This window comes from Arvicanthis niloticus, chromosome 24 (genome assembly GCF_011762505.2).
Source record: "Arvicanthis niloticus isolate mArvNil1 chromosome 24, mArvNil1.pat.X, whole genome shotgun sequence".
NCBI classification, from domain to species: Eukaryota; Metazoa; Chordata; class Mammalia; order Rodentia; family Muridae; genus Arvicanthis; species Arvicanthis niloticus.
In genome coordinates, this window is record NC_133432.1 from 5,425,222 (window position 1) to 5,437,735 (window position 12,514).

Here is a 12,514-nt window from a genome sequence, read left to right on the forward strand (position 1 = left end):
GTTCAGCTGAGCCACAATGCAGCCTAGCTGCTGCGTCCTGAAACTCAGAGCTCAGTGTACCCCAAGACTCCAAGTGGAGAGTTGGAATATTCACTGAATATTCAAGGATCCTACTCTGCATTACTGCTGCGCACTGTGATGGCCACCGAGGATAGAGTGACCATGGTACAGTTAAATTTAAAAGCAAAGCCTTAAATTGAGGGAGATCCTGCCCTGTGCAAGGGAGCCAGAGAGATGTGAGGGATGCACGGGGAAGGTGAGCAGGGGCTGGAAGTACTAAGAAATTTGTGGGTCATAGTCAGGGCAGTGAGGGATGACTAGGGGCCAGAGAAGCATATACTAAACCTTGTTAAATTTTAATTTACCCTTTCAGGGGGCAGATGGCAGAAAGATTGATCCAAATACAGGCATGACCCCAGCAGAACCAGGAAGTCACGGGCGGGGGGTGTGTGGTGGAAATTGGACCATCATTATCTCTTGCATGCCCAGTCACGTTAGATCTCCTACCGATAAGTGCCCAAGCCACCAATTTCAGCTTGTTCCCACCCCACCCAGCCCAGCCTCGCCACCTCGGGCATCCCAAGATACAATCTTCCTAAAAACAAAGGTACAACAGCTTCCCTCGTGCCCTGCTCTGCCAGAACCCCACCCACCTTTGGGAAGACTCCATTAATTCTACAGAGAGATAACAGCCTGCGGGGGGGGGGGGGGGGGGGGGGCTCAGAGAGAATCCTGGTTGCTCAACCTGCTCCATTCCAGACACTCAGAAAACATGTGTGACACAAGAAAGCTGATCTTTAAGATAATGGCTTGGTGGCCTGAGACAGGTCCTCCATAAAGGTTTGTGCTGTGTTCTTGAAAATTCATCCATCCATCCTTCCCTCCCGACGTCTCCCCATCCATCCATCTCTGCCCCATCCACCCATCTCTCCCTGTCCGTGGCTCTCTTCCTCCATCCGTTTGTCCATCTGCCCATTCTATTCATCTGAAAGTGCTTGTTCTGGAGTTGACTCTGACGATGCCATGGGCTGAGTGCGGTGGGCTGAGGAGCTGGGCCAACACTGGAAAGTTGAGGGTCACACATCCATCTAAAGGACGCTATTTGCGGTACTCCCCATCAGTTTTTGTCCTTGGGAGTTAATTTTTTACATCCCACAAAACAAAGCTAAATCCTAGATTTGTGTATTTAAAAAAAATCACTTTTTACATATTGGTTACTAAATCATTGCATTTTAAAAATGACATAGGCCACTCCAAAAACATTTCCACCTTTTCTTTCCCCTTCCTTCTTTTCTTTCTCTTTTATTTTTATTTATTTATTTTATTTTGAGACAGGATTTCTCTATGTAGCCCTGGCTGTCCTGAAACTCACTCTGTAGACCAGGTTAGCCTCGAACTCACAGAGATCTGTCTGCCTCTGTCTTCCATGTGCTGGGATTAAAGGTGTAAGCCACCAAGCTTGGTTTAGTTTTATTCTTCTTGAGACAGGTATTACTGTATGTTAGGCTGGAACGCCTGCACATCCCCTGCACAGGCTGGGAAACCCCATCTTTCCTCCTTCCCCAAACCCTTCCCACACAGAAGAAACTCCCCCTCCCCCTCCAACCCTCTGCCTTTCCTGCTTGGAGAAAACTCAGGGCTAACATCATTCCCCCCCTCCGTCTCTCTGTTTCCGACAACCCACCCAAGAGTGCCTGCCCAGGGGCTCAGTTTCTGACCATGTATGGACACCATCCCAGCTCCTAACTGGTGGTCATCACTCCTTGCCTAAGCACTATAAAAACCCCCTGCTTTAGCCTGGAAGTGTGTCTTCACCAACCTCCACCTGGGAGATCAGTGAACCCACCGTGAGCTGCCTCCTAAACCTGCCTTTATTCACTTTTAATCTGGTCTAATCTGGCCTATACCTGCATCCCTGATGGAGAGAAAATACCCATCACTGCATAGCCAAGGCTGGCCCAGAATCAACTATATAACCCAGGCTGGCTTCAAACTCCAGGCAAATCTTGCCTCAGCCTCTAAAATCCCACACCATTTTTTTTTAAAAAAACAAAAACAAAAACAAAAAACAAAACCCCATGATCTTAAATTCTTGAAAACGTGGTAACTTCTATACAACTACCTGGCCATTGAAACCGTTCTAAACACTCTGATGCACGTTTCTCCAAACAAAGATGTTCCAGAAAACCTCGGTTTGCCCACCAGCAGGAAACTAATTGCACCGGGCAGTCTCAATTTGCCTTTGTGTCTAGGGCCACAGTCCAGGGTCACATGTATCATGCAGTATGGTTGTCCTGTCTCTTGGGCCCATTAGTCCGGAACATTCCTCAGTCTTTCCCAGACTCCCATGACTAACACTTTTGAAAAGGACAAACAGTTAAGCTGAAGAGGAGTTGCCTGACATTTTCTACACAGATCACAGGTTCTGTGTCTCACAACACAACAGCAGCGTGCTGTGTCCCCCCCGCTGTACCCTGCAGACAACACGTGTGATTTCAATGGTCCTATATTGAAGTTGTTGGTTTGACACGGTCTCCCAAGGGAGATCAGGCTGACCTCAAACCTACAGAGATCCACCTGCATCTGCCTTCTGAGTGCTGGGATCACAGATGCGTGCCACCATGAAGGGCTCAGATCTTAACTTCATTTGAGTAAGGCAAGGACCCTCCTGCTTGGATCCACCCTTATGCTTTTTTTTTTTTTTTTTTTTTTTTTTTTTCCTTTCTAAAAAGTAACAGATACTCCATACTTGGGACTTACTACCATGGTGCAGACCTGAGACTTCATGGTGGCCATCCGGCCATCCACTGCTGCTGTGGTCTGATTGTCCCAGCTGTGGTCTGTGATAGCCCCTTCAAGGTGGCATCTGTGTCTGTCCAGCATGTCCCCACTATGGATTAAGGTACTTCTTCACTCTTTTGTACAGAATATTCCAGGCTTACCCTGGTGCTGAAATCAGTCATTTTTCCAGAGGGCTCTGGTTCCCTTCAGTGGTATTCTGAAGTTTAGGTCAGGATGTATGGATGGCTGCTGAGATGTCTCTCAGAGGCGTTTTGAACACACATCAGGGTCTGTAGCTGCTGCCCCGTGGATGTCAGTATGAATGGAAACCGAGGGTTTGACTCTGGTTGATCTAGTGTCGGTCGAAGTCCAAGGGGCGTAGTCTTGCCTCCGTTCTTCCTGAAGAGGCATGCAGCCGCTCTCAGGTGTTCGGTTGGTTTCCTTGTTGATGTGAGCAAGTTCCCCTTGTTGCTACAACCCCAAACCCAAGATACCTCTCATGCCTGCAGTTCTGAGAGGAGACCCGTTTTCTTCCCATGGTCCCCAGTTTTCCTACTAGACCATCTCTAGCCATGCAGACACCCTTCATGTCCCACTTAGGCCCCAGACCCCTCTTTTGAGCAGCAGGTCCCCTCTCCCTCACTACTGACACTTGGTCAAGAAGGAAAGGGGGCCGGGTGATGTGGCTCACACCTGTGACCCCAGCACTTGGGAGGCAGAGGCAGGTGGATCTGTGAGTTCGAGGCCAGCCTGGTCTATATGGCGAGTTCCAGGAAAGCCAGGGTTATGTAGAATGACCCTGTCTCAAAAACAAAACAAAAACAAAACAAAGAAGAAAGAAATTTGGGGGAGGGGGTGCCGAAGGAAAAAGGAGAGGAGCGGGGAGGAAAACCAGCAAACCTATAGGCAAGCTGGCTTTACCTAGAGGCTATTGGTCACCCAGTTACCAAGCTTACTCCACATAGTAGGACAGACATTTACAGTTTGAACAAACATGTGTTCTTCATTTACTCCATCAAAGAAGAGACACAGCATCCAAGTTTTAAAGCTCCCAGGGAGGCCCCTTCACCGTTTGGGGCTGCCGGGCCACTGTACTTTGCTTACTTGGTGAGACCAGCTGGACTGGTAGTGGTGGTAATTTGGGGGACTCGAATTGACTCAGAGAGGGTGTTCCCCTGCAAAGTTTCTTCATTTTCCTGAGCCAGCCCCACCCTCTGTTAACAACACCTTCCCAAACTGAATCATCCCGCCCTACCCCAGTGGCATCCAGGTTCACAGCCACGGTGACATTTCAGCTGAGCCTCCTGGAGAGCAGGATTTGCAACAGTGATAAAGGGGATGATGGTGATGGTGATGGTTATGGTGATGACCATATCGAGCATTTACTGAATACCTGCTACATACACAACCCAACACCATATTTACTCCAAACCAACTGTGTGGTCTTGGGGCAGTCACTTCCTGTGTTTCCTATAGTTGCTGTCACAAAGGTCTTGGTGACTAAGGACTGAAATAAGTTAGCTCACAGTTCTGGCAGCCAGGCATCCGAGATCAGTATCGCTGGGACCAAATCAAGGTGGGCCAGCCCACGCTCCTTCGGAAGGCTTAGAGAACCCCACCCTACTCCTCTGCTGGTGCCAACTGTTCCATGGCTTGTGTCTGTACCACTCCAATCTCTGCGTCCGTCTGGACCTGTGCTCTCCGATGCACACAGGAAGTCTCCCTCGGTTTCCTCTAACAAGGACATTTATGATGGTGCATTCATTAATTAGCCAGCTTTCTCTTACCTCAACAGAATACCTCTGATAATTACTTAATAAAGAGAAATCGCGGAGGCCGGAGAGATGGTTCAGTGGTTAAGGGCACTGACTGCTCTTGCAGAGGACCCAGATTCAATTCAATTCCACATGGCAGCTCACAGCTCTCTGTAATTTCAGGTCCAGGGAATCCGATGCCCTCTTCTGGCCTCTAAGGACATCCAGTATGCACGCAGTGTACTTAAGAATACACAGGCGGGGCTGGAGAGATGGCTCAGTGGTTAAGAGCACTGACTGCTCTTCCAGAGGTCCTGAGTTCAATTCCCAAGAACCACATGGTGGCTCACAATCATCTATAATAGGGTCTTCCTCTTCTGGCATGCAGGTGTACATGCAGATAGAATATTCATATCCAGAATATAAATAAATAAAATCTTTAAAAATGAAAGAGAACACACAGGCAGAACACTCACACACATAAAACAAAAATAAATACATCTAAAAGGAAAATTAAAAGGTTTCTTTTAGCCCACAGTTTTGGATGGCTTTACCCACAAGCTGTTGGCTTTGTCGCTTTGGGCCTGTGATGAACATCATATTCCCAGGATGGTGAATTATAAATTAAAAAAAAACAAATCAATCATTCCTTTTATTACACTTACTTATTGTAGAGGGTTTGGCTCATGCATCTGTGCATGTGGAGGTTAGAGAACAACTTGTAGGAGTCAGGTCTTTTCTTCCATCATGTGGGTCCTGAGGCTTGAACTCAGGTCCTTATGAGTTTCTTCTGCTTTACCAGCCAAGCCATCCCCCTTGCCCCTCGTTTTAATTGTAGAGTTGACACACTGTAGAATCACTAGGAAGAGAGTCTCAACAAGGCACTGACTAGATCAGGTTGGTCTGTAGGGATTGTCTTGCTTACACTGACATGGGAAGACATGCCCACCATGGGCGGCACCATTCCCTAGGTCTGGGGAAACTGAGCTGAGCAGTAAGCATGTGTTCAGCTCTCTGCTCCTTGCTGTGGACGTCATGTAACTGTTGTAAGTTCCTGCCACCTCTGTTGTGGTGGGTATAACCAACAGGAATTGTAAGCTAAAATAAATCCTCTCTCCTCTAAGTTGCTTTTTTTGTTAGGATATTTTATCACAGCAGCAGAGTTTAAAAAAAAAATGAGGACCCCATGGCAGGAATCAGGAATCTCAGGGCAGGGCGAATGGCTCACTGCGTGGCTAAAAAGTAAAACACAAAGAGAAAAAGGTTCTAAAGGCTCAAGATCCTTTTCAATTTCATACCCCCAACCCCCAGTGACCGGAAGACCAGCCCTAGGCTCCGCCTAGGGTCCACACCTTGGAGGTCTTGTCAACTGTCAACAGTGCCTGTGGCTGGACCCAAATTTGGTTTGAGAGACAATCTCAGTTATGAACCATCAGTTCTAGCCCAGGTTGATCTGGAATGTGCAATCCTCCTGCTTCAGTCTTCTGAATGCAGGGAGCATAGGTATGTATCACCATGCCTGATTCCAAACCTGTAATGTATGGGCCTGTGGGGGAACTGTCCATACTGAAATTGTATCAGCTGGCCCACCAAGATACTCCAGGTAAGCTCCCACCTCAGGATCCTGGAGGACCTTGTGATAACTTAATGTCAACTTGATGGGATTTAGGATCAGGATGAAAACAAACCAGTGGACCTGTCTGTGAGGATGCTTTTAGACTGCATTAATTAACCCCTCCCCTGACTGTGGGTACCGTTTTCCGGACTGGGGTCCTAGGCTGAATCAGTAGGATGAGCCAAGCTGAACACAGCATTCATGTCTCTCTCTGCCTAGGGGCCCAGGAGCCCCCAACCTCCTCCTGCCATAAAGTCCCTGTATTAACAAACTGTCCCTAAACCATGAGCAGCACCTATTGTTTCTTAAGTGGCTTCTGTCAGGTACACTGTCATTCCAATGAGAAAAGCAACACAGATCTTCTCAGAAATGAGGCAATATTTAGAGGATTAGGAGCCAACAGCCAACCTACCACACTTCCCTTCCGCAGCCTTGCTGGCCTCACGTGTCACGCGAGGCGTCACAGTGGTGTCCTCCACTCAGGGCTGATGTGAGGCTTTGTGGATTCATGAGAATCTGGCCATTGGCACACTAGCGGGCGGGCTGCCCATGAATGGCGCAGTTATTATAAATTGATTTCTTGAGTCCTTTCCCCCTAGACTGGCTACGGTAGGGGAACTGATCCTGGTGCTCGCGTCTCTCCCCTTGCCAGGCTTTCAGCAGGATTAAGTGTACCAAATGGGCTTTGTTGAGCCAACTCCTCTTAGCGTGAAGAGCCACTGTGCCAACTGCCATTCTGTTCCACAGGGCTGTCTGCCACCTCTCCCTGACGATGCCAAGATGACGGGAGCCAATAGGCCTGCCTGCTGCCATCCTGGGAAGCCAGGCAGCACGCGGCAGCCAAATATTTGAAAGTTTTTCATCTCCTAGAAGAAAATAATGTTTTGGTCATTTAAACAGCAGAGTCATATTCGTGTGTGTTCATGTGTCTATATTTGGTAGTAAGTGTGTATGCATTATGCAGTGTGCATTTTGGTAGTAGTATGTCTCTCTCTCTCCCTCTCTCTTCCTCCTCCTCCTCCTCTTCCTCTTCCTCCTCCTCTTCCTCCTCCTTCCCCTCTCTCTGTCTCTCTCTCTCTGTCTCTTTCCCTCTCTTCTTCCTCTTCTTCCTCCTCCTCTTCTTCCTCTTCCTCCTCTTCCTCCTCCTTCCCCCTTCTCTCTCTGTCTCTCTCACTCTTTGTCTGTCTCTCTCCCTCTCTCCTCCTCCTCCTCTTCTTCCTCTTCCTTCCTCTCTCTCTCTCTCTGTCTCTCTGTCTCTGTCTCTGTCTCTCTCTGTCTCTCTCTGTCTCTCTCTGTCTCTCTCTCCTTCGTCTGATGTACCACAGCAGTGTCACCAGGGTCATGCACACAATTAGAGGGTGTCCCTCTAGTGGACAGCCTAAGATCCACATTCCCTCCGAAAAACCTTCATCACTTTCAAGAGGAACTTGCCAACATTGGCAGATGCTTCGTGACTCTCCTCTGACCTGTGTCCTGGTTATTCCAACCAAGAGACCCTGCTACTCAGAGCTCTGCTGCCGGGATGCATGAGCCCGGCTCAGTTGGTCAAGTGGGGCAGGGATACAGTGTAGCAAGGCACAGGAGAAAACGGAAGTAGCTCTCTCATTAAAGACTCCAGAAGCCAGGCAGGATGGTATGTGTAGCCACAAGTTCAAGGCTAGCTGAGAGAGAGAGAGAGAGAGAGAGAGAGAGAGAGAGCAGAGAGAGATGAGGGAGGGGGATAGAGGTGGAGTGGTTGTGACTCCAGGGCAATGTGTCTGTCTTTCTGGATGTGAGCTGAACCAGTGAGTGGGAAAATCATTAAAAACAAAATAATCGCGCCTTGAATAATGCTGGTCTAGACAAGTATCTCCACAAGAAAATTTCCTGGCGGCTGAAGAAAAAACTTCAAGCAGAAAATGTATTTTTAAATCATAAGAAATGGTCTCAAAACCAGGTGTGACTTACACTAGCTATCCCAAGGCTGAGACAGGAGGGTTATCATGTTATAAGACCAGACGGGGCTGGGACTGGCTGCTCCATAGGTAAAGTGTGCACTGCACCAGCATGAAGACCTGAGGTCAGATCCTCAGGGCCTACATAACAGCCAGGTGTGAGGGCACACACCTTTACCCCAGTGCTACGCAGGGAAGACACCGGGCGATCCTGGGGGCTCCCTAGCCCACCAGTCTTTTCAAAATAGTGAGCTCCAGCTTCAGTGAGAGATCTTATCTCAAACAACATCGAGCAAATAGTGGAAGACACATATGTCTTCTGGTCTCTATGTGCACATGCATGGGAGAGGAAAGTACCTCCACATACAAGTGCACACAGAAGCATACATGATACCTATGCAGTCGTACATAGCACCATACACATATTATACACATGTATATATCACACATACATAGATGCAAAAACCATATATACATATATGGGCATAAATATATACATGTATGTGGTATGTACATACATATACATACATATACATATGTAAATATAATAGATTCTATATTATACATTATATAATATATAACATAATGTATTATATATTATATAATTTTATACATTATATAATATAATTATATAATACTACAATAATATATATTATATATAACATATATTATATAATTTTATATAATTACATATATTATAAAATTTTATATATGTATGTGTGTATATGTATATATGTGTATATACATATGTATATGTGTGTATATGTGTGTGAATGTGTGTGAATGCATATATGTCTGTCTGTATAAGATGTATGTATGCCTGCTGCCAATATGCATGCACATACATACATATGTAGGTATATGTGTAAGTCTATAAATATGCATGTGCACTTGTGAAATTGATGAAACAAGTGGTCAGACCTGGCCAGAGTGTGTGTGTGTACGTGTGCGTGTGCATGTGTGTGTGTGTTTCCCTGTGTGTGTGCCTGTGTGTGCATATACATGTGCATGTATTTCCCTGTGTGCGCGTGTACGTGCGTGCGTGTGTGCGTGCGTGTGCATGACCTTCTCTGTATCCTGTTCTTTCTCACTGGCCTCTTAAGAGTTAAAAGAGTCCAGAGATTCTCACCAGGCATTCTTGCCAGCCTCAGACAGTTACACATATTTCATCAGCAGTGCTGACTTGTAAATCATCTGCCACTCTAGGTGCCACACAACCCCCCTCCCCACCTCGTTGGGTGTTATTAACACCGACCCAATCACCAATGCCATACCTTGATGCTTTTCTCAGTCACCTGAAAGCTGGGCAGGCCCTGACACATGAATGCACGCACACACACACACACACACACACACACATACATACCATACACATGCAGACATGCACTCAACTTTAAAATCTAATAGTAACAAAAGGCCAAGACTCTGAGGTCAGGTTTCTTGGTGAGTTTTGCAAGTGTGACATCATCCAGAACTGAACTCTTCCCTCGTTCCTCTCTGATAGATGCTGTGTTGGGCGGATTCCTGCTGGTGCCGGGACAGTAACAGCAGTACTGTGGGGCTCTGCCCATGTAACCACACCAAATGTCACCATCCCCCCAACAGATGCCCCCACATGCCACTGAATGGAACCTGTGCCTAAAGCCCACACTGGACCCTGTCATTCACAGGGGTGGAGGTGTGCAGTGGCCACCTTGGAGGAATAGGGATTTATAGCGACCAGAGGGCACAGCCAGGGCGGAGAACCTAAGCGAAGAAACACTGTCCATACAACCCAGCAAGTCCCCAGCTTCTCCGCTCACAGGTGATCTGCAGGAAATTGACAATTGTCACATACCACATGCTGACCGCGTCCCTGGCATCGTGTGTAGAGAGCAATCAGGAAACAAGTTTCCTTTATATGGGGCAAACTGAAACTCACCCTAAGACATTCTTAACAAGCGGGGCTCTAAAGATAACACGGGCAGCAAAAACTGCTAGTGGCATTCCATCAGACAAACGTATTCCAGGCTGTCTGAAGGTGCCGAATAGAAGATTCCAGCGTGAATAGAAGGTTCTGGAATGGCATTCCACATGTAGCTGCTTGTTGTACACACATAGCAGGCCTGTTAGAATGAGAATTTTGATGAGTATACCTGATTTGGGGGCGTCCTGGCCAGACATCTGAAGAAGGGCACTGAGAGCAGGCTTCTAAGTTGGGGCTTTCTGCAGGATGCCCCCTACATGGAGAGGGGTTGCAAGGACTGTGACATGCAGTTAGCCCACGTGGGTTGGAGTGAGAACTGACTTTCAGTTGTTTGGAAGGAAAGCGAGGGGCCATGGACGGGTGAAAGCAGCCACATAAACCAGAAACAGTAGTTAAAAGTGATAAGCAGATGGGGGCCTCCCGAGGTAGGTCCCTCCAGATGCCCAGAACTAGTGGTCATGTGACTAAATGTGGCCAAAGGAAAAGTGACAAGGAGTTAGGGGATCCCCGTGGTCCCTCTGGACACTGCAGCAGAGAAGAGGAGCTCGGGGACCAGCACCTGAGTGTGGCCCTGAAGCTGAGGAAGCATCCTCCAGGGCTGCTAGCCTGGGAGGATACGAACAAAGCTGAGATGTCTCCAGAACTGTGGTCAGAGGGAGCATGACCACAGAGGAAGAACTGCAGGCCCTTCCTGCCTTTGAAAGGAAAGCAGCCATGTCCTGAGCCAGAGAGGAGGATGTTTCCCCCTGAGCTTCCAGCAAGGATCACAGACTTACGTAGACCTTAATTCTGTAACATCCACGGCGGACCTCTGTCTTATAGAGCACAGGATGTTAAGAATTGGGAGAGAGGCTGCAGGGTACAGAAAGGATGTATTATCTTTGCAATTTTCCTGTAAGTTTGAAGCTATTCTGAAAAGGTTATTTTAAAAAATTAGTTATGTGTTTTTGCATGTGTCTCTGTGTGTACATGCATGTAGTGACTTTGGAAGCCAGAAGTGGGCGCTAGATCCCCTGGAACTGGAGTTACAGACCATTGTCAGTCACTTGATGGTATTAGGAACCAAACTCTGGTCCTCTAGGAGAATAAGATGCTCTTAACACTGAGCCATCTCTCTAGCCCTTAAATATTATCTAAAATAAAAAACAAACCAGCCCACCCCCTCTTAACGACATATGCCTTTAATCTCAATGGTCAGGAGACGGAAGCAAAGGAAGAGACAGAAAGGCAGGCAGATCTCTGTGAGTTCGAGGCCAGTCTGGTTTACATAGTGAGTTCTAGGACAGCCAGAGCAACATAGTGAGACCCTGTCTCCCATCCAGCCCCAATACAAATGAATGAATGAATGAATGAGTGAATGAATAAAGAAACAGAAGCAAGCTGGTGTGGTGGCACCTGGGTCTCAGGTATTTGTGGAGTTAGGGTAAGAAGGAGAATTGCTTGAAAGCAGACTAGACAATAAGACCTCAGACCTGAGAACAAACCCATCAGCCTGGGAAGGAAGCTACCTTCAAGGCCCTCAGTTCAATGGTCCCAGGACCATAAGAAAAACCTAACATAAAGCAGAGACGCAGGCCCCGTCTATATCAGTAAAATAAATAAGTTGGCACTTCTTGGGGGGGGGGGACTGGGTCTCTGTCTCCTGTCTGTCTCTCTCTCTGACAGGATTTTAGGGTACAACTCAGACTGGCCTAGAGTTCATGATCCCCCTGCCTCAGCCTCCTGGGTGCCAGTTATAGGCATGTGCTGCTGCTCCTGGCTCAGCATCAGATATTCTAAAATCTCCCCAAGTGCTTCTGTGTACTTTTATGTTGCTGGACCTCCTTATAAAGTCAATCTGCTTGGTAATTTTGCAGACGTGTGTGCGTGCACATGTGTGAGTGCATGCATGTGTATGTATGTATGCAGTGTGTGTGTGTGTGTGTGTGTGTGTACAGGCCACAGCATGTGTGTGGAAAGCAAAGATCTCTCAGGAGTTGGTTCTGATGTTTCCCTCTTGTTTGAGCCTGGGTCTCTCTGGCTTCACCTGCTGAAGCGTAGACTTCGTCTTATCTGGTCTACGAGCTATCTCTACCTTCAATCTTGCCACAGAAGAGCTGGGATTGCGGATGTGTGATACCACATCTGGCTTCCTTCCTTCCTGTTCCAGGAGTCTGGACGCAAGTTATTAGATATCTCCCTGCCCCTGGTTTGTTTGTTTGTCTTTAAGACTTATTCTATAGCCCAGGCTAGCCTGAAACCCATAAGCCAGCCATATTTAGCTTTGGCACTGCGCTATAGCAGGGAAGGGGGCATCAGGATAGGGAGAATTTGGGCTCTGGCCCCGGGGCCACAGAACTTGGTTCAAATTCCAGCTTCACACTCCTCTGGTGTGGTTCCTGGGACAAATAAGAATGCTTGTCTTGAGGCTCAGTTGAGTCTAAAATGGGGAAAATCAAATATGTCTCCTAATTTCCGGGTGGAA